Source organism: Myotis daubentonii, chromosome 13 (assembly GCF_963259705.1).
Source record: "Myotis daubentonii chromosome 13, mMyoDau2.1, whole genome shotgun sequence".
Lineage (NCBI taxonomy): Eukaryota > Metazoa > Chordata > Mammalia > Chiroptera > Vespertilionidae > Myotis > Myotis daubentonii.
The window spans coordinates 26,988,858-27,012,670 of record NC_081852.1 but is presented as its reverse complement, the minus strand read 5'-3'; the positions used below and the strand labels follow the sequence as shown (position 1 = coordinate 27,012,670).

The window sequence follows — 23,813 nt, the reverse complement described above, 5'->3', positions numbered from 1 at the left end:
TGAAATCTGCCCTCAGCCTTTGCCCCATATCTTTGGGGCTTCACCCTCCATGGCCTCTTCCTGCTGGGGGCCTCTGGCCTCAGGAAGCAGTGGTCTTGGGTTGTAGGGTCTCTTCAAGATGGCTCACACCTAACCTATCTTTTATATCCCTGCAGGTCCTTTTCGTCAATGGCAAAACATGCATCATTTTGCTGCCAAAAGCTTACGTATTAATCAGCCCTCTTTCTCCACCTGTAGCTGTGTGCTGCCCCAGCTAGTCTCCTGCCTGTGGAATTTCCAAATTGTCTCTAGCAAAACTTGACTTGAATCTAGGCTGACAGCAAATGATAAAGCTCTATCATCAATAACCACATCTCGTCTGGCCAGAGAGGCTCAGTGGTTGAGCATTGGCCTATGAGCCAGGAGGTCATGGTTCGATTCCCAGTCAGGGCACATGCTGGGTTGCGGGCTCGATCCCCAGTGGGGGGCGTGCAGGAGGCAGCCAATCAATGATTCTCTCTCATCATTGATGTTTCTATTGCTCTCTCCTTCTCCCTTCCTCTCTGAAATCAATAAAAAAGTCCATATTAAATAAAAGTCTACCCCTTGGTATTTATCCAACAGAAATACATCCATAGGTTCACCAAAAGACAAAGACAAAAATGTGCAGAGCAGTACTATGCATAATAGTTCCCAACTAGAAATTACCTAAGGGCCCATAAAAAAGAAATGAATAAATGAATTTGTGGTATACGTAGTCACACAATGAAATCTTATGCGTCAATGAAAAGGAATGGTCTACATTTACATGCAACCATATGGATGAATCTTCTAAATATAATGGTGAGTGAGATAGTGATGTAGAATGTGAGGGGGTGTTGGGAGTAATTCACCCCAGGTATAGACAATACTGGTGTGCATTGACTGTAGAGAATAAATAATAAAACTGAACAAATAAACAACAACAATAATAAACAGACTAAAAGTCAAATTTTCTTCTTTTATTATCACCATGTGCTACCATTGTAAGCAATATCAGTGATAAAACATTCCTTACTGCTGGGGCAGATCTTAACCCCCTCCCCTACCACTGGAGTGAAAGAAGCCTGCCACAAAAGAGTATATAACAAATGATTCCGTATACTAGTACATAAAGTACAAATACAGGTAAAACTGATCTTTGCTGTTAACAATCAGGATCATTTTTTTCTTCTTTTTAACTCTTTGGGGTAGTGATTGGAATGGAGCACAGAGGTCTTCTAGGGGCTGGAAATGTCTTGGATGGTTGGTTACAGGGTATGTTCAATTTGTGAAAATTCACTGAGCTGTACTCTTATATCATGTGTGCACTTCACTGTATATTATACTCCAATACAAAGTTTTTAAAAAGCTACCACATATTTTTTTAAAAGTAGATATACTTGAGAATTATCATTTTGCCCAGGAATGTATTGCTGGCTTGATTTGGCAGGAAATTTTGCTGTCTTTCTTGAAGGAAATTTTCATCAGGATCACTCACCACCTATTACTTATACTTTTAGAATCATCTCCTAAAAATTCAGCACAGACACTTATTGAGTGACTGCCACATGGGAGAGGGACTGAGCTCCAAGCTCTGATGATAAGATAGAACTGCTTCTTTTGCTGAGAAAAAAACAAAACTGACTTATAAAGTAGTTGAATTGCTTGGGACTCAATCACATGAAACTAGACATTTACCTTTAAACACAGATGGCAGATAACTTATAAAATCTCTCCTTTGCTATTTCTGTGGAGCATTAATTCTTTTTGAGGTCACCAGCATTGCAGGAGAGAGCCAGCATCGGGGCAGGGAAGAATGCGAGTGTGTGGATGGAGTAGACGGTTCCAGCCGAGGAAAAGCAAGAGCGAGAAGACATTGCTCCTCCCATCCCCATCAATCAGAGTCAAGAGATTAAACAGAACCAAGCCGTCATTCATTATCACCTAAGGACAGGAAGGGCATTGCTTTGCTCCAACAAAAAGTAGGAAGGATGTCACCGCAAGATAAAGGGCTCATCTTTAAATTGAGTAAGTTTAACTTTATGAAAAATCCATTTCTTCATACTTACCTTTTATATTCTCCTGTGAATGGGCAAAACCTCACCACTGTCTGGTGCTTGAGCGGGATCTCTGCTGTAGTCCAGGGTTGTGGTGTTTTTTTCCCCCCTGTAAAGGGTGAAATGATAGATATCTCAGGCCTTAGGGGCCGCTGGCACTCTCTGCTGGAACTACTCCGTTCTGCCATTGTAGCACCAAGCAGCCAAGGACAATCAATATGTGCATGAATGGGTGTGGCTGTGTGCCATAACACTTTTGGACACTAACTTTTTTGGACACTAACATTTGAATTTCATCTGACTTCTTGGGTCCCCAAACATTGTTCCTGTTTTGCTTCTGCCCGCCCCAACAATTCCTAGGGCTCTATTTAAAGCAGGTGCCATAGCCTTAGCTGGTTTAGCTCAGTGGATAGAGCGTCAGCCAGTGGACGGAAGGGTCCTGGGTTTGATTCCCATCAAGGGCACATACCTAGGTGGCAGGCTTGATCCCCGGTCCTAGTTGGGGCCCGTGAGGAAGGCAACCAATCAATGTGTCTCTCTCACATTGATGTTTCTCTTTCTCTGTATTTCTCCCTCCCTTCCACTCTTTCTAAAAATCAATGGAAAAATATTCTCGGGTGAGGACCAAAACAAAACAAAACAAAACAAAACAAAAAAACAACAACAAAAATATAAAGCCAATGCCATAAATGAAAATTTAAAAAATAGTTAATTTAAGAAAATTAAAAATTTCTAGAAACAGTTACATGGAAGGTAGAAATTATAGCAGCGCCTCAGTCCATATTGACAGCTGGAAACTATAGGGCAGGCTTGGGTGGCATTCCCAGCTTCTCACTTCGGTACCTCTTCAAACTCCTGTTCTTTAAGTATCCATTCAAGATCTCTTCAGGGGGGAAAATTTAAACGCTCTTTGTGGGAGAGGCAGAGGCAGGCCCCTGAGCCTCTTTGCTGTCATCAAGAGCATTCCCACTCTAGCTTCCAACTTGCTCACCTCCCCCAACAAGTCAAACTCAGGCTAACCAGACTCCCCCTCCTTAACAGGCAGTTTAGCAACCGTCTTCACACCTCCCTGAGGGATCTTACTAACCATCTCCAAGTGACTTACTAACACATTCCTCCCACTCATATGCCACACTTCTCATGGAAGGATTTTCGGTAAATACAACAGGCTTTATCCAGTTCCATTTCCTGTACTATCTTGGTGCTGACTAACCTCTTAACCCAGCTCGGTGTGCTAGTGGGTTTTGGCAAAAGGAAGATGAAAACCTGAGCTCCTTGGGGAGGAGCATGCAGAGCTTTCAGAGTTAGTCCTCTGTTCCAGCGCAGGGAGAGAGGGATCTCAGACGTCCTGTGAGGTACGGGGATACGTTGCTATTTGGATGTTAAAGAGGGACACTGGGTTGGGTGAGAGAGGCCGTAGCTGCACTCCAGTAGAGGTCTTCTGTGCCTGAGGTCTTGGAGGGTGGGCACAAATGTGCCCCTCTATCTGAGGTGACAGAGGGCTTCAGAGGTGGGGCGAGGTGCCTTTGTGCAACTTTGCAGGTGAAGAAAATGAAACTCAGAAACCATTGGCGTAGAGAGTGTGCGGATATCAGGATTAGGAACATAGGCGTTGGTGTCAGATGCTCTATCACTTACTAATATAATAACCTTGGGCTACTTCTTATCTAGAAATAGAGATGATAATACCTACTCCATAGGATTGTTGAAAAGATTAAGTGGAATAATATGTGTAAAACATGTGGTGATATTAAAATATCAGAAAGAGACATGAGTCAGTAACATATGAGATATTCCTGGCAATGTGTCCCCATTTAAATCTATAAAAAGTGGTCTGGCATTTAGACACATGAGTCACATATGTTTCCATGTGCCTTGGGTGGCCATGAAATTAAGTGATTTTTCCCCCCTTTAAAAACCACATCCCTTTAATAGAAAACTACAGCAAACACCATGCACTATGTGAAAAGGACCACTTATTTATTATCACTACATGTCAAAAACCATCTGGACCGTTTTCTAGTAACAGATGTTTGCCAAATTAACTTTGGAAGCAGAAAATTCATGTAGGGTATTTCTGTTAGCACAATGAATGCAACTAGGACAGATACAGATAAATTTTTCAAAACAACATTAAGCCATATTACAGTCAGGTAACAAAACCATGGTGACTGCACACATTCTTAGAATTTGCAGAATGCTCAGGAAATGTCAATGAACTATCTCTTAATTTAAAAAGAAATTCATTTAGAAATGATCTGAAATTCAGAACAGCTTAAAAACGTGACCATAAAGATTTAAAAACATTTATGTTCTTCATAGTGATGGTAATTATTAAGTGTGATATTGTGATTTATAATAAGAAATATATATTTGTTCTTTTTCTCCTTCACAGAGCTCCTAAAACCCTTGGGATTGTTTGTAACAGAGAAGTAAACATGTCTTTTGTTATGTTAGTGAAATGAGTTTTGGAAATTTCCTGAGGGTGTCTAGTTGCCTGTGATTAGAAGGTTGAAAGTTTCAGTCCCCCCACTCCTTTCCCAGTAGGGGAGAAGCGCTGGAGATTGACTTCCATCATCAAGGCACGTGGCCAATGATTTAATCGATCATGCCTATATTATGAAGCCTCCACAAAACCCCAAAGGATGGGGTTTGGAGAGCTTTCAGGTTGGTGAACATGTGGAGATTCAGAGAGAGAGTGGTGTGATCCCAGAGAGCATGGAAGTTCCATGCTCCTTCCCACCCACCTTGCCCTTTGCATCTCTGCCATCTGGCTGCTCCTGGTTATATCCTTTCATAATAAATCAGTAATCTAGTAAATCAGAAGTTTCTCTGAGTTCTCTGAGCCCCTCTAGCAAATTAATTAAACCCCAAAAGGGGACATTGGTATCCCAAGAAACCAGAAACACCAATCAGAAAGGATATATGTATCCCTATGTTCATAGCAGCACAATTCACCATAGCTAAGATTTGGAAACAGCCTAAGTGCCCATCAGCAGATGAGTGGATTAGAAAACTGTGGTACATCTACACAATGGAATACCACACTTCGGTAAAAAAGAAGGAGTTCTTACCATTTGCAACAGCATGGATGGAACTGGAGAGCGTTATGCTAAGCGAAATAAGCCAGTCAGAGAAAAATACCACATGATCTCACTCATTTATGGAATATAATGAACAACATAAACTGATGAACAAAAACAGATCCAGCCCTAATCGGTCTGGCTCAGTGGATAGAGCGTCAGCCTGCGGACTCAAGGGTCCCAGGTTCGATTCCGGTCAAGGGCATGTACCTTGGTTGTGGGCACATCCCCAGTGGGGAGTGTGCAGGAGGCAGCTGATCAATGTTTCTCTGTCATCGATGTTTCTAACTCTCTATCCCTCTCCCTTCCTCTCTGAAAGAAAACAATAAAACATTAAAAAAAAACAAAAACAACAAAAAAACCCAAAACAGATCCAGAGACAGAGAAGCATCGATCAGACCATCAAACCTCAGAGGGAAGGTGGAGGAGGGTGGGGGAAGGGGGAGAGATCAACCAAAGGACTTGCATGCATGTATATAATAAGCCTAACCAATGGACAAAGACATTAGGAGGGTGAGGGCATGAGTGTTGGGGGTGGGTGGGTGGGTGGGCAATGTGGTGATAAGGACACATGCAATACATTCATCAATAAAGGGAAAAAATTAAAAAATGGGGGACATTGGAATCTCCAATCTATAACCAGTAGGTAGAAGTACAGGTGATAACCTGGACTTTCAATTGGACTTTCAATTGGGGTCAGTCTTGTAAAACTGAGCCCTTCATTTACAGGATCTGATGCTGTCTTGAGACAGATAGACAGTGTCAGAATTGAGTTGAATTGTAGGACACTCAGCTGTTGTCAAGTGAACTGCTTGGTATTGTTACCATCATTGGTGTTCTTAGGTTCCCCAAGAAAAAAATTGAGAGGAAAACTGAGAGCCATTTCTAGACTGTTTTTATTAAGCTTATGCTCAAACACAAGGTAGGCAGGCAGCACAGAGGAAAGAAAGGTCCTCTGAGCTGAATCCAGGGCCTGGTTCTGGTTGGCTGCTTTAATGAACCGGAGATAAAGCAGGCTTGAGTGAAAAGGTGGGCTTGCATGAAAAGGCTGGTGAAGGGTTCGGGCGATGGGATTTTCCATGTGGAATTGTCCTTCTGTCGGGCCGCTTGGCAGCTATCTCAGTGTGTGCTGGTGCTATGGGGTCAAGATTGTGGTGTTGCTCACTACTACCACCCCAAGGAAAATCACTTAGTGGCCAAACCTTGATCAACTGCGCATGCATAACAGTGGTTTTGACATCTGGCCACCTGGCGTTTTTCCATTCCCTGGCCCAAGTCTCTATCCTGTCCCATTTTGGGGGAACCACCCCCCCCTCAATTGGGAAGTGGGTACAGAATCTTATTAAAAAATTGAGATACCTTCTGTTTCATTTTTAAGGAGTGTGTAACCTCCTTTCATTCACAAATACATTTCGCGAGGACCTGGGAAAACAGAAATCTTATTAAGAATTAGCCTCATCTCTTACCCTTTAGGACGGCATGGGTGGACCTGGAAAATATTACCCTAAGTGAAATAAGCCAACCTGAGAAAGACAAATATTCCATGATTTCACTTACTTGTGGACTCTAAAGAACAAAATGAATTGACCAACAAAATAAGACCCGAAGGAGGTATGGAACTGACTGACATACCTTGATGTGGGGTTGGGGGGGGTGCAACGAAGCGATAAACCAAAGACATATACTTATATGCATAGCCCATGGACATGGGCAACAGGATAGTGAAGATGTGGGGGGGGGTAGGAACTGGGAGGAAGGGGGTAAGGGGGGGATTGGGAGATATCTGTAATACTATCAACAATAAAGAATATATTTAAAAAATTAGCCTCATGTGGTCAAAGCCTGGGGTGGGGTGTGGGTCCCGGCTAGAAGGGGTCAATGGCGAAAAAAGGGGACATATGTAATGCTTTCAACAGTGAAGATTTTAAAAAAGAAAGAATTAGCTTCTGGCCTCAGGGATCTTTTATTCTAATTGGAAAGGTGGGTGGGTGGGAGATAATCAACCAAAGACCTTGTATGAATATATGTATAAACCGTGGACACAGACAATAGGGTGCTGAAGGCCTGGGGCAGGGGCAGGTTGGAGGTGGTCAATGGGGGGGATGGGGGAGGAGGAAGGCATATGTAATACTTTAAACAATAAAAATTATTTAATAAAAATAATAATAATAATTGGAAAGCAGGTAAAGCAACATATCCAGCATGGTTAAGGGTTAGAGTCAGGTGTGCCTTGGATCCTATGGAAGTCCGAAGACAGCCACAGAAGCCAGACTGATGGGCCGAAACACTTCTTAAAAGGAATGAAAATGGGGAGATGAGGGAAAGTTTGCAAAGCGAAAAGCAAGCGGGCGTAGGTTGGGACATCATTAGCGACTATATTTTTATAAGCAACGCAGACAGGACAATCAGATAATGATGACTATAAAATCTAATAGCTTTAAAAACGTCAATCTCAACAAGCTCGTATTAGCTTGGATTTAATGTAAGTTAAAATCCAATGTTTTCCTTCTGTGAAGCCAGAGAATGCTAGAACTGAAAGGCTACTTAATATATTAATTCTATTTCTAATATCAAAATCCTCTTTTTAAAATACCAAAGTGATTCATGTTTCTATAGACAAGCAAAAGAACTCAAAACTTTGAGACGCAGTGGGACGGGCCTTCGCCCCTCGGGGCCACGCCCCCCAGAGGCACGTGGCCTCCGTGCAGGCTCCGCCCTTGTCAGTAGGAAGGGGCGGTGCTTCAGCAGGTGGGTGGGTCAGCCGTGGCCTGGGGCTGGCTGGATTCTCGGGCAGATTCTCTTGTATTGGTCCCCCCCCCCCCCAATCCCCCACTCTGTTCTCACGCGCCCCGGATTCTCGCGAGCCCTCCCATCCTAGCTGAGGAGCTGCGTTGCACACCTGTGCACCCCGCGGGCACCGTGCGGCTGCAGGGAGCCCACGCGCCTGCAGGAGAGGAGCCCAGGACCTGCGCCCAGGTCGTTTTCTTCTGAGAAAGGCCATTCGTACGGACATCCTCTCCCCAACTCCAGCTGCAGCGAGGGCGCAAGACGCCTCTTTGACCAGTTCATGAAGAAATGTGACGGTGGCTCCTGGACACGTTCGCCTTCGTATAAATTGTAAACTAACTCAGAGGTGTCAAGACTTCACCTTTATTCATGTTGACTTCCCTACAGTCTTATAAAAGAAGCCAGAAATCTCAGAGGCCTGGCTCTTCACTAGAGGATGGCACGGCTCTGAATATGTGATGTTCCCTAATGATGTTGAAAAAAAGGACATGTGCTTGTTTCGGGGAAGTCCTTGTCTTCCAGGAGTCCCGGGCGTCCTCTGCGCAGGTGGGTGCCGTTGCAGCCATGATTGACGCTGCTGTTGGTATGTCTGTGATTACAGCCGGGGAATTAATTGTCAGGCCTGCCAATGTCAGCATCGGTTTTAAAAGAACTATCCTCCTTTGTTCTGTTGCGATAAATAGCCAACTTGATAAAGTTGAAGGAAGGAAAGTTTATTTCCTGTAGAATTTTAAATGTTGATGAGAAGACCCTATACTCAGAGGCAACAAGCTTGTTTATAAAGCTGGATCCTGGAAGAAGAAGAAGAAAAAAAAGGTTTGATGTGTAAGAGCTCCTGGTGGATTCTACCCCACTCTGCATGAGGCTCTCAAGAACCCGTGGTCTGTCCCCAGTCCTGCTCTGCTCACCCACCATTGAGCCCTCCCTAGGGGGAAACCTGCTAACACGGCCTTCTTGAACAGTCTTCTAAATATACTTCCTGTGAGAAAAATAAAGAAAGAAAAATTCATCTTTAATCCTACTTCTAAACTGAAATTAATATTTTGTAGATAAATTCTTGAAAATGCCCATTATTAACTTCTTGAGGCAAATTAGGATTAACGGCACAAGGGGAAATCGCAAATTAAAAGAAAGTGCTCATTTCAAGGCCTCTCACTAATTATTGTATTTACCATTAGAAGGCTGAGCTCCTGGGGTAGGCTGCCCAAGTTCCCACCAATGTCTGTTACTAACTCTGAGACCTTGGCATGTTACTATCTTTCTAAGCTTTGGCTTCTTTATAAGCCAATGGGGAATTGCCACCAGAGCCAGAGCCAGGCGACTAAGGGCCATATTTTGGGCAACAGCCATAAAGACTGGGGCGCCAACCATATGTAAAAGCCCCCTCCAAGAGATTGCGCTCTGGAGTGAGAAGATGGTGCCCACCAGCTGGAGCAAGGCAGAGGACATGTTGTTGAGATGGCACCCACCAGTCTCTGTCCTTAGAGAGAACCCCAACAAACCTCCAGGTGTGTGTCAAATCAGATGCCTGCTCCTCAGGCTGAAGCTCTAAGACAAGAAAACAAGCCTCTCTCATACAAAATTTTGGCACCCTCCTCTCCTGCAATCGGCTGATTCTGCGCAGGACCCTGGGGCAGGTAAGTCCAAGCCAGAGGACTTCAACTGCTGTTTCTCTGTTATAGTTTTGTGGGGCTTGTGGATCCGAACTCCTCTTGGTTTCCAAAGCTAAATGTTTTTGGGGCTCATCTCTCAAATGCATGTTTTAAAAGTTTGGGTGCCTCATGTGGGTTTCAGAGTCTTTGCACCTCAGGGAGAAGCTTTGTGTTTTGAGTTCCCTCCTGACTGGGGTGGCTACACTAGGAATGGGGTTTACAGTGAGATTGTGCCCCAGGCTCTTCAACCTTGCATGGGGGCCTTCTCTCATTCAAGTATGAGTTGCTCAGACAGCTTTTAGATTGTTTTCAGATGAAGCTGTTTGATATATAGTTGTAGATGCCATATTGTCTGTGGGATGACTTCAGGGCCGTCTTATGTTGCCATCTTGAACCAGAACTTGATTTTTTAAATGTAAGTACTTAATCATATATTTTTAAACAAGGTCTAAAGTAAATCAGTATTTTCATCTTTCTCTTGAACAAGACCAGTAGTTTTAGAATACTTTAATTTTATTTTTCCATCACCATTTATCCCCTCTATGCCCTCTTCCACTTTCACCCCTACTCTCTCTCAGCCCCAATTATCACACTTGTCCATGTTTCTCTCTTTTTTTCTTTTTTGCTCAATTTATCCACCTCCAACACCTCCCTCCGCCCACCAGAGCTGTCTGGCTGCTAGAAAGCTTTAACTTTCTACAACTATTCCTTCCATTGTCTGCCTGTAAGCAGCTTTTACATCTTCTGTGATTTATTTATTTACTTATTTTACTAGATCAGAGTTTATTTCACTATTTTGTGTGTGATTTATTTATTTTATATTTCAATGTGCTTTTTAAATGTAGTAATTTAATTATATTTTGTTTTTCAGTGCAAATAAGATATCATCATCATTTTTTAAAAAAACATAGACTTTATTTTCTAGAGCAGTTTGAGGTTCACAGCAGAACTGAGTGGAAAGAACAGCGAGTTCCCATATCTCCCTAACCCCCATCCTCATTGTTTTTGTAGCCAGTTCTTATTTAAATTTACCAAAATATGTTCTTACTGATTCCTACTGCTTCATGCATCCCATACCTTTCTTCTGGATTTAGTTTTATTCATATGAAGTAAAACTCAATTATAATATCTAGAAATGCAAAATAAATATACTAGTACTTACGGTTTTCCAGGTGGGAGAACTTCTTGTTGGGTCTATGGACTGATTTAGTCACTCGAATTCCCTTTCCCCCCATATTTTTGTGAATAAGCTCATTTTCATGAACATGTCTCTGGTGAGAGTCCCATGCGTGCCTGGGATGAGAGGCCTCCCATGGGATGGTTTTTTGTTTGCCTCTGTCCACATTCAATAATGCTCATGAGTCCCAAAACAGTTTCTGCTTTAAATAATTTTAGACTTACAGAATAGTTGCAGAAATAGTACAGGAAGTTCCCAGATACCTTCACCCAGCTTCCGCTATTTCTGAACAGCCCTTAGCTAGCCTACAGTTAGCCTTTCGCAATCGTGTTAAGAGTTTTGAGCTAAATTCCTCTCAATGGCTTATATGGTATCCAGAAGTGTCTGTCCCAGCTAAGCAAAAGCGTGGGTCCGGCTTCTCACTGTGGACGCCTGTCTTTCTCAGATTTTAGGTTGCTTGTTGGTTCTGTGATCTCAGCTTTCTGATGGGTTCATGAGAAAGGTAACTTGTAGTTTTCCCAGTCTGTTTCTTGTTGTAAGTGTGGGAGCGATGCTTTCCAACTCTCTCTGTTTCATCCGGTAGGATTTTCTTTTCTAATCGGATTGTTAACTGTACAAGGGAAAGGACTGGATTGCTCTCATTTCCTGTGCTGCATAGCAGTCAGCACAGTCCTGCGTTCATGGCAGATGAAAATAAATTTTGACATGTATTTCTTTTGAGCAGTTTATAAGAAATGTATTCTTTCTTAAATTGGACAAGAAAGATTTTATTTTTCTTTAGACTTTATCCATCACTTCTTTTAGTTTTTCGCCCATTGGTAGTTTTGGTATGGTGCATTTGGCATAGTGAGAATAAATTCAAGTTAATTTTCCTTTGCTCTTTGTTTTTAGTTTATAGCAGCATTGAGCTGCTGGACCAGCAAAAAGCTAAGCGCTTCATCCATGCCTGGTATTCATGTCTGTGAGGCAAGAGCTACCGACGAGCATGTTGAAACATTTTGCACATATGTTTTTCTCTTTTGCCTCTGTGGTAAGACATTTTCCTAGCTGTGTTTTGGATTTTTCCCATTCCAGTTTTGATTTCCACATGGTGTTTAGCCACTTGGGGAAGTGCTCACAGATTCCCTGCTTACCATCAGGGTCAGCTTTGGCTACCAGATCTTTGATATCTTTCTGGTTTTTTGAGCCTGAGTTTGCTATCTCACTTGCTGGCTTCTTTGCCTTTATTCTTTCCCAGTATTTTGTGGTTGTAAGTATGGCCTTTTCCTTTCAATAGTTCTTTGTCCTTAGGGAAGCACTCCATCTTGTCTGTTCCATGGTTTTTGATTTTGACCCCGTTGCTACCCAGCTGTGCCATTACAGCTTGAATTACAGCGCCCCTGGGTCACTTTTCTTTAGTTTTGCCTGTTTCTCATCTCTCTGCCATGACTTCGCCTTAGACATAGTTTTTAATTCAGCAAAAATGTTCTCATTATTCTGTTTCTGATTCCAGCCTGTCTCTTTAAAGTAAAGTCAATTTTGTCAATTTCTTCCTTTCTTTTTTTTCTATTTGGCAATGCTGAGATAGCCATCGCTCTTGACAGCTGCTATCCAATATGTCATTACTCAGCCTTGGAAATAATTTTAGAATGTTGTGTGCCCCTGACTGTGGAACACTGTGTTACCAATGTCCTGAGAGTGATACATCTGAAGGTGGGGATGACCTGCGGAAGAATCTGTAGCATTTGCACAGTGCCTTACAGTTTACAAAGGAGTTTTAAATATGTGATCTTGTTTAGTGTTCACAGGAGGGTGGCAGGGCATTACAATTCCCTGTTTTAAAGTCACGGACCTTGAAGATCGTGAAGTGTCTTCCCAATGTTGTCTAGTTAGAAGGTGATAGAACCAGGGTTTGAACTTATAGCTCACCAGTGCTCTTTGTATTATAAGATCTTATCTTTATAATACCATTGAAATTTCAAGTTGGGACACATAGGTAGGTTTTAGGCACAGTTGTATACAACTCAAACAACATTATCACGGTCTAGCTCTGCCGTTCTCTGAGTTGACTTTCCTTTTATCCAGGCTCTTCCATTGCAGGGCAAGAGGCTTCTAGGAGTTCTAGGCCAGTATCCTCCAATCCAGAGAAAAGGAGAACATGCCTCTTCTAGAAGTACAGAGACTGCTTCACATTGTCGCTAGTTGGGTTATATGCTTATCTCTTAGCCAGTCACTATGATCAAAAGGTTGTGGCACTCTGATTGAGCAGGCCTGAGTCCCAAGTCATATGACCTCTCCTGGAGGCAGAGGAGCAATAAACTGGCTCAAATAGCATGGCAGGAGAGTGGGAGGGAAGTGGCTCCCAAGTAGAAAACTGAGATATTGTTACTGGACAAGACATGAGATGTCCTCTGTGCTGGGTATTTCCATTTGCCCCGCAGACCTACTCACCATCCTGTTGTCTGCCTCAGGAGTCTAACTTGTACAAATTGCATTGATGGGATTCTTTCATTCAAGCTTCCAGTTGTGTTTGGCCAATGGAGAGCTCTGACAGAAGATTAGAGTCAAAGAGAAGAATGATGGAGGGTTATTTGTTCCAGTAGTTACTTCCCTGGGAGGGTACCATTTATAACTGAAGATCGCAGCTCCCATCAGGCAACCCTTTTTACTTAGCTTGCCCTATCTCCACATTCTTCTTAACTGCTTTCCTCGCTCTAGCTGGTTTGGCTCAGTGGATAGAGCATCAGCCTGCAGACTGAAGGGTCCCGGGTTCTATTCCAGTCAAGGGCGCATGCCTGGGTCCCCAGTGTGGGGTGTGCAGAAGGCAGCTGATCCATGGTTCTCTCTCATCATTGATGTTTCTCTCTCTCTCTCCCTCTCCCTTCTTCTCTGAAATCAATAAAAATATATTAAACACACACACACACACACACACACACACACACACACACAAAATAGCTTTCCTCGTTCCTTCAAGCCTAGAGTGGTAATACCCCTGGGGTATTGCACAATCCCAGTTTCCTTACACTCTGCTCTCACTTTTGTAAGTGCTACCTTTATTAAACTGCTCTCAAGTTACCAAACTTGAGTGTGTCAACTCTTTCCTGCCAGGACCTGATTGACCTCTATAGGCAGGGATTCCACACTACATGAAAAATGTTCTGGAGCATCTGCGGTGGTAGGTTAGGAGTTCAGAAGATTTAGGTGGGATATGATAACTGTGATCTAGATAGGTGTAAAGGATGGCCACAGGGAAGAGGGAGCAGCACCGTTTTGCATGGCTTCATTTAAATCTGCATCATTGGATGTTCCTAACAATTAGTGTGTCTAAAAATGAGCTAAGCTGCCTGAAAGTTAATGAGCTCACCATTACTGATGGTATTCAACTGCATCTCTAGTTACATCCATTTTTCAGGATTTTCTTTTGTGTGTGTGAGGAGGTTCCTTCATCAGATAGTTGGTGGACTAACTGACCTTGTGAGTCCTTACTTGCATTCTACTCATGCCGACTATTTTTCATTTCCTCTGTCCTATGGGGACTCAGGCTTTCTCATTGCCTGGCAGGCCTTTTGGTGTTGAGATCAGAGTTTCTTGTGGGTTCATCTGCTGGGGCCTGGAGTCTTTGTGTTAATTTTTATTGATTTCCTGGGTCATTTGGTTCCTAGGCTCTCCAGCATTCTGATTCCTAAGCTCTCCAGCATTCTGAGTGTCAGGAATCAGCAGAACTGAGCTGTGCTTTGCTATCTTGTCAGTTACATGTTGGAGGCATTAAAGGGCCTCACCTGTGCTGTTACCATCACAACCTAGCAAATATCCCCATGTGGAAGCCACTGGGAAGGCAGTCTAATGCTTAATACTAAAGGTACCATGTTGTCACGAAGAAATCAGCTATTAGTTCTAGAGTAATAAAATTACATTAGCAATAAGAATTCACTGTACATTAACCATTGGTATTAATTTAAAATCTCTGAAATTATGTTGATATTCTTGTTATTTTATATGATTTTGTATTTAAAAGTTTGAATTCAATAACTTCTAGGTTTTGTAGGTTCAATCAAGAACTTCTTCCCCTAATCCTAATTTGTTCAGATGGAATCAAATTCCTTAGAGACAAATTCTTCTATCCTGCAGATTGTTATGAACCTGCTGTATCAACTGGGTCTGGTTACAAGTGATAGACACTGATCTGGCCAATTTAATTTAAAAAAAGAATTTACAGGCTGGAAGGAAAAGCAAAGAACCAGGCTTGGAAAGGATGATTTGCAGAGCAGCAGCAATCAAGAGTCTTGAAACAGCACTGCTGCAAGTACGGATCAACTCTCACTATATTTCTGTTCCTGAATCATTATACCTAAGATGTGAAATTGTGGGAGAAGGGATCCTAATGGGCTCACTTTTGGTTGGAGGAGGACAGAGCACCTTGACCAAAAGTTCTACCAAAGCTGCACAATTTGGGAGGGGCAACATCCCTGAATGTTGGAAAATGGAAACCCACTGACTACACACCAACTCTTATGGTAGTTAAAGAATCCTATCTAATAAAAGAGAAACATGGTAATTGGCGTACGACCGATACCCTTTTCATTGGCTAATCAGCGAGATATGCAAATTAACTGTCAGCCAAGATGGCGGCCGGCAGCCAGGCAGCTTGAAACTAACATGAGGCTTGGTTGCCTCAGTGATGGAGGACGCCAACGTTCCCCGCCTGCGGCTGCAGGCCTCTGAGCGGGCAGTTTAAGAAACATTGTAACAAATACGCCCAACTTCAGCCAGCAGATTGGCAACATTGTAAGCAAAGGCCAGAAACCTACTTTCAGCCAGAGGCCTAAGAGCTGGAGCCAAGCCTCAAGCTAAAGCTGGCCCGGAATTAAAAAAAAAAAAAAGGAAAAAAAGGAAAAAAGGAGCGTTTGGGAGTTCAGTCACCCCCAGCCTGAAAACAGCCCTCAGCCCCTCACCCAGACTGGCCAGGCACCCCAGTGGGGACCCCCACCCTGATCCAGGACACCCTTTAGGGCAAACCAGCCGGCCCCACCCATGCACCAGGCCTCTATCCTATATAGTAAAAGGGTAATATGCCTCCCAGCACTGGGATCAGCGGAGCCGTGAGGCCTCCCGGCACTGGAATCAGCGTGACAGGGGGCAGCACCCAAACCCCCTGATCGCCCTGCGGCTCTGTGTGTGACAGGGGGCGGGGCCACAACCTCCCTATCCACCCTGCTCTGTGCCTGATAGGGGGGAGCTCCCTCCCCCCCCACGGGCCCTGCTCTGTGTGTGACGGGGTAGAGCCATAACCTCCCCATCAGCCCTGCCCTGAGTGTGAGAGTGGCGGCACCCCAACCCCCTGATCCGCCCTGCTCTGTGGGTGATAGAGGGCAGCACCCCAACCCCCTGATGGGCCCTGCTCTGTGCGTGACAGGGTACAGAGCCCCAACCCCCCTGATGGGCCCTGCTCTGTGTGTGACAGGGGGTTGCTCCACAACCTCCCCATCGACCCTGCCTTGAGTGTGACAGGGGGCGGCGCCCCAACTCCCCAATTGGCCCTGCTCTGAGCCCGACCAGGGGCTGCACCTAGGGATTGGGCCTGCCCTCTGCCACCCGGGAGCAGGCCTAAGCCAGCAGGTCGTTATCTCCCGAGGGGTCCTAGACTGCGAGAGGGCACAGGCCAGGCTGAGGGACCCCCCCTCCCCCCCCCGAGTGCACAAATTTTTGTGCACCGGGCCTCTAGTTACCATATAAAAATGGAGATTAAAACAGGCATCACAATAGTTCTGAGGTGGTATAGCCTATCCTAGAAAAGTGGATTATGGTTAATGTGGAAAAAGTACTGACTCATAGACATGTATTTAAGAAATATCCAGTGAGAGAAATAACATTATTTTAAAAGAATTATGATCCCACTGTTCCTCTCACATAGTGGTTTTAGGATTTTCCCTGGGGATGAGTTCTTTTCCAGCACAATATAGGTCTAGAGCAGGAGCCAACAAACTTTTTATGTTAAGAGCCACCTAGTAAATATTTTACATGTTGCAGACCACACAGTCTCTATTGCAACTCCTTAACTCTGCCATTGCGATATGTAAACAGCCAAAGACAATATGGAAAAAAAAATGGGTGTAGCTGTGTTCCGGTAAAACTTTACACACAGTCAGTGGTGAGATTTGGCTTATATCTCTGCTGAGACCTGATCTAGGAAGATACTTTATTGTTATGGTAGTTGGGTGGAGTGCAGTCAAGGCCAGTGATTGCAGGCTCAGTGTGAGTAAATAGTTTGTGCAGCAGCTGATTCCTTGAGCACATGTGATGGATCCTGGAAGACATGTCTGGTACAGAGAAAGCACAAGGAGCTTGAAATGGGATTGCCTGAGTTCATATCCTGGCTCAACCACTCTAATTACAAGATGCTAGACCTTCCTGAGTCTGTTTCCTCATCTTTAAAATGGAGACTATAATTAGAATGCCCCTTACATTTGTTGTTTATATAAATGAAATAATGTATAGACAACATGGAGCTAGACACAGAGTGCTCACTGCACACTCTGCTTTTTCTCTCTTCCCTTCCTAAAGTAAAATGGAAGCATACATTGCTTAATCAGGGTGTGATTAAAAGATCATTGACATTTCATCCAACTCAGAAAATGTTTGAAAAAAGCTGATGCCATGTCTCGGAAATTCTCAAAAGCATAGAATGACAGGGACAGGAAAGAAGAAAAGACCTGGTCCCCTTATCTTCTATTCATTCTTTTCTGGCTTCTCCTCAGGGTTGGACAGACTTCCTTCGAGGTATTGGGTGGTTCTGCAGTCTATTAGCAAGCAGGGGTTCCTGTGGAGAGGACTTTAAAGCAGGTCCTGGGTTAACAGTTTAGGACCATAGCCCTCTTCAGCCTAGAAACATGATGGTGTCTTTACGTGCCTGAAGAGCTAAGCATATGGAAGGAGTGGGGGCCTTCTGCTGGGTGGCCCCCTAGGGCAGAGGTAGAACCAGAGGGTATGGAGGCCATGGAGTGTCCAAAAATGACATGGGCAGCCTGGGGAAATGGTGATCTTCCTGCTGCTAGAGATGTTAAAGCAGAGGCTTTTAGAGGATGTTAGAGAGGGAATAAGGCCTGCATAGGGCTCTAGATCAGGCCCCTCAACTAGCGAATCATTTCTGAGCCTGTGGAAGTTCAGAAGAGAGGTCAGGGTATGAGGTGTTCCTTGAGGCGGTTGCCCCAAAATATTAACAGTGGTTTACTTCTGACTAGAGATAGGTTCTTCTTCATGATTGAAGATTAATTAATATGCCGCCTTTCGGGGAAGGGTAACAATGGATAATATTTATTGAACTCTTAGAATATGCCAGAAACTCATATATGTGCTTCAAATTTTATACTTCATTTTTTTCTCATAATGGCTTTCAGAGGTAGGTGCTCATTATTATGCCATTTTATAGATGAGCAAACTGAGGTCGAAGGTGGTTATTTAGGGTGCCCAAGACCACGCAGATAATAAGTGATGCCAAAATCGGAACATGCTTATTCTAACTCCAGAGCCCACACTCTTAATCCCAATTTTATTTGAAATTAAATAATTAGGGGAGAGAGGCCTTTCTGGCATGACGTTCCACTGTATTAGGTGTTCTTAGTGGCTAAAACATAAATCCACATTCAATCAGAAAATTATATTTTAGGAACTATAAAAATTGGATGGAGACAAGTGGCCCGTTTTAGTAAAACTAAATAGTGATGTATTGGGTGCTGGCATTCAGTTTGTGATAGCACTCTTGGAGTAGGAAGCTTTCGGCTTAAGTTCTGGCTGTGACAGCCACTTACTGCATTATAGCCTTGAGTTGAAATATCTGTAGGGTGTCTACTGCAGACTCTGCTTTTTGAGGCAGCCCCACACAAAAATGACCCATCCTGGTAACTGATGTGTGGAGGAAGAAATCAAGGAAAGAAAGGAATGCACCAGCAAGTTCAAAAGTCCCAAGGCATACATGCAGTTGGGTAAAAAAAGTGTTATTTAGACAGCTGGCCTTAGGGGAGAATGGTCTTTATTTAGGAAAATTGCTTACTCAGCTCTCGGGTATGTAAGGTGAGGTCTGGGAGGAATGATCTGGAAGATGGCACCTTGGATAAGAGTTCAGGTTCTTTGGTTTGACTCTCAAAGGATGTGGTGACTTTAGTTGGCATGTAGAATGCACATATAGTCTCTTAATCACCCATTCCCTTCCCCAGGAACAAGGCAGAGTGTGCCATCTGCTGACTTCTTACACACGCGAGGCTGCATATTTGGGCTTTTCCATTTAAGGCTGCTCTAGAGATGTTAATTTTAACTTACTTTCCTTGCATGTGAATGCTGAAAAGCTGAGGAGGAGGTGGCTGACACTGATTTGCTACAGGCCTGGAAATATTTTAGGTATGTGATTTAAGAGAAAAAAACACAAAAAAACCCCCCAACACAACACCCCAGAGAACATGGTTGGAGCTTCTGTCATGGAAAACACAGTTCCCAACAACCCTGGGCTGGTGCTGGCCCCAGCTGGCCCTGTGACCTTGGGAAAGGCTGTTATCTCTCTCAATCTTGGTTTCCCATCTGCAAAATAAGAGCAGTTGGACTGAATGATCTCAGAAAAGCCTTTATGCTGTAAATTCTGAGTCTTCAATATTTCTTTCTTGGTATTGAAGAATTTTTCTTTTATTCCCTTCTATTTTTAAAGGAGAGAATTCATCCAAGGAGAAGAATAATGACATGATTCTGGGGGGAAAAAAAATCAATGTATTTTCTGAATCTTTTTTTTTGGAAATGTGAATTCTATATGTCTGTGTGTTTCTTGCTCCCTCTTCTGTCCAAACTCTAGTTTACTCTGCATACGTTCACATTTTGAAGGCCACTGTGTAAACTCAGGCTTTACTGTTTGAAATCTATGCTATTATTGTAATTGTTGATATTTCCTGTGTCTTCTTTTTTTACTTATTGAGGTGAAATTCAAATAACTTAAAATTAAACCATTTTTCAAGTGTACAATTCAAATAGCATTTAGTACATCCACAGTGTTTTGAATATACTATCTTTATCTAGTTCTAAAACATTTTCATTTCCATTATGTAAAACCTGATACTCATTAATTACTCTCCATTCCTTCTTCCCCTCAGCCCCTGGCAGCCACCAGTCTGATCTCTGTCTCTATAGATTTACCTTTTCCTGATATTTCATATAAATGGAATTATATAACACGTGACCTTTTGTGTCTGGCTTCTTTTACTTAGCATGTTTCCAGGTTCATGCACATTGTAGGATATATCAATACTTCATTCTTTTTTTATAGCTGAACTAGAGGCCTGGTGCACCAAATTCGTGCATGGGTGGGTTCCCTAGGCCTGGCTGGCGATCAGGGCCGATCAGATTCCCCCCTTTCCTGCCTCCCCCCTTCCTCCTTACCTCGCTGCCAGTGTCTGCCGCCACCCCTGGTTCCCTGTCTGAGCCTGGGGCCTGGCCCTGATTGGGCGATCAATACCTGCCAGCTGGGGGGAGGGGCCAACTGCCACCATAGCGGGTGGGCAGCAGGCCGATGGGGCCTGCTGTCCTAGGGGAGGGACAGGGGGAGGGACTCAGGAGGTTGGCCACCAACCCTGAGGAGATAGCCACCCCTCAGCCCCCCTGGGAAAGGGGCCGCGTCTGCCGCCACTCACCCCTGGTTCCCTGTCCCAGCCTAGGGGCCTGCTGGCCAGGGGAGGGACCAGGAGGTTGGCCGGCAGGCCCCATTGGTGATCGGGGCCTATGGGCTGGGGGCAGCTCCTGCATTGTGCATCTGCCCCCTGGTGGTCAGTGTGCGTCATAATGACCGGTTGTTCCAGTTGTTCCGTCTGAATGGTCGCTTAGGCTTTTATATATATAGATACTATTCCATTCCATTCTATTGTGTGTGTGTGTGTGTGTGTGTGTGTGTGTACACCAGTTTGCCTATCTATTCATCTGTTGATAGATACTTGGTTTGTTTTCACCTTTTTGGCTATTGTGGATAGTGTTACTGTGAACATATGCGTTTAGGTATTTATTTTAGAACCTGTTTTCAACTTTTTTGGGTCTATACCTAGGAGTAGAATTGCTATGGAAATTCTCTGTTTAGCTTTTTGAGAAAATGCACAGTGGATACACCATTACATATACTCACCAGCAATGTATCAGGGTTCTAATTTCTCTACATCCTCCCCAATACTTATTATTTTCCATGTTTTGATTATGGGCATCCAAGTGGATGTGAAGTGGTATCTCATTGTGGTTTTGATTCTTACTTTTTTTAAAAAAAGTATATTTTATTGAATTTTTTTACAGAGAGGAAGGGAGAGGGATAGAGAGCTAGAAACATTGATGAGAGAGAAACATTGATCAGCTGCCTCCTGCATACCTCCCACTGGGGATGTGCCCGCAACCAAGGCACATGCCCCTGACTGGAATCGAACCTGGGACCTCTCAGTCCGCAGGCCGACGCTCTATCCACAGAGCCGAACCAGGCAGGGTTTGATTCTTACTTTTAAGAAGTCACAAGGTATCTTTCATACTCAAACTACCCCAACCCAGCACAAGAGTTAATAGAGGTAAAATTCATTTGTTCCACCAATCTGATCTTATTTTCCAGTTTTATATACCTAACCACGGATTTTCATGACTGTCTCAACCATGATCCATGGTATAACTCTGTGTCTTTGTGTGAAAATCTTTTTCTGACTCTTCTTATCCTTAACAGAAAATACTTTACAAAATCACATGCAAAAAGACGGTGTGAAAGCCAAGAGGAGGGAAATATTTTGGTTTTGCTGAACACTCACTGTAGGGTACAGGGTTCTTCTCTCTAAGGCAAGTTCTAGATGAGGTAGTTAACTGCTCCTGGTCCCATGAGAAACTGGTTGCACCACCCACAATTTCTTGGACAGTCATCCCCTGGAGGGCTAAATTAACTGTTTTAGCCACCTGCTCTCTTCTAGGGGACCTTGAAGCTTGTTTTTGTTACCAACTGAAAGGGTAGTCTTTATCCTCATCCACCTGAAGAACTGCTACTTCTGCAGGGTATGCATTTGGATTTCTGACTCTAGTAGTTATATCTCGAGGGAACTATATTTAGGTGGTTTATCTGACTCAGAGAGAGGTGAACACGACTTCCTCCTCTGAACTCCAGACTTCAGTGTAACATAGTGAGGTCTGGAAGACCAGCAGATGGCCAAGGTTAGCAGGGTTAGTTGCTTCCCATTGCCATCTAAATGGCCTTTCTAATCAGTAATTTCTTCTCTTTCCTCAAACCATTCCTCTTGCTGATCAGTCAAGGCAAGGGTCAACATTTTATATGGGCAGTCCAGTTTTTTAAAATGTGAGAGGGAGATTCTCTAGCTTCTGAGATTAATGAGATTTGCACACTGTCTATTATAAAATTAAGCTTCAAGGAGTTAAAAATTATTTAAAGCTTGGAACTAAGCCAAAAATATAGGTCATATGTCCTTTTACCTATATGGGGACATGATTTAGTAGGCCCAACCATGGACTATTTAGGAAGAAGAATATACTTTGTTCAAGTTCAACTCACTCATCACTACTAATTAAAGTTTCCAGACTTAGTGAAGTTACATGTTAATGTGTAGATTTGGCAAGTAATTTCTGTGTAATAGAAAAGATAACTCAAAAGGCTATGATTTATCATTCTTCAGGTCATTAGCCAGTTTTATATTTAACCTAGTGATCTTGTTCTAATGTTATTCCAAATACTTATGAAAATTTAGATCTTCTGAAAGAAGAACAAAGGAGGAGGGATTTCAATACCAGATATCAAGCTGTATTACAAAACCATTGTTCCCAAAACTGCCTGGTACTGGCACAAGACCAGACATATAGACCAATGGAATAGAATAGAGAACCCAGAAATTGACCCAAACCACTATGCTCAATTAGTATTTGACAGAGGAGGCAAGGGCATACAATGGAGTCAAGACAGTCTCTTCAATAAATGGTGTTGGGAAAATTGGACAGATACATGCAAAAAATAAAAAATAAACTAGACCACCAACTTAAACCATTCACAAAAATAAACTCAAAATGGATAAAGGACTTAAACGTAAGATGGGAAACCATAAAAATATTAGAGGAATCCACAGGCAGCAAAATCTCAGCCATATGCTGAAGCAATATCTTCACTGGTACAGCTCCTAGGGCAATGGAAACTAAAGAGAAAATAAAAAAAATGAGACTACATAAAAATAAAGAGCTTCTTCTGCACAGCAAAAGAAACCATCAACAAAACAACGAGAAAGCCCACTGCATGGGAGAACATAGTTGTCAATGTTATCTCCGATAAGGGTTTTTTCTTTTTTTAAATATATTTTTATTGATTTCAGAGAGGAAGGGAGAGGTAGAGAGAGATAGAAATATCAATGATGAGAGAGAAACATTGATCGGCTGCCTCCTGCATGCCCCCCACTGGGGATTGAGCCCACAACCCCGGCATGAACCTGGGACCCTGCAGTCCACAGGCCAATGCTCTATCCACTGAGCCAGACCAGCTAGGGCTTCAGTAAGGGTTTAATCTCCAACATTTACAGGGAATTCATACAACTTAATAAAAGGAAGATAAACAACCCAATCAAAAATGGGCAACGGACCTAAATAGATACTTTCGAAAGAGAACAAGCCTAATCAATGGACCCAAACACCAGGGGGGTGAGGCATGAATGGGAGTGGGGTGGGGGGGCAATGGGGGGATAAGGACACATATGTAATTCCTTATCAATAAAGAAAAAAATGGAAAAAACAATTTAGATCTTCCAAATTCTCTTTGAATGAATGAACTTTACCATCTTATTTCGTTCCCTCAGGAATTAAATTGAATAACATCTTTGACACCATGTTCACTTTCTATTTGTATGAGAGTCACACTTTTAACTTCTTGAAAACTGTACTTTGACAAGGGTTTCAGATGACTTTACTGGAAACTCAGCGGAGGATGGAATTGGATCAAAGGTAATATCTGTGAAGGGATTACATCCTAAGAGGACTGTTATCAATATGTTTTCCTAGAGAAGATAATCACTGATCTATATGCTGGCTCCAGCTGAGC

At 43.2% G+C, this 23,813-nt stretch overlaps 1 pseudogene; it reads left to right on the top strand.

The window, feature by feature from the left end:
• Positions 1-4,145: 4,145 nt before the first annotated feature.
• Positions 4,146-8,756, top strand: LOC132214652 (acyl-coenzyme A thioesterase THEM4-like; annotated as a pseudogene).
• Positions 8,757-23,813: the final 15,057 nt, after the last annotated feature.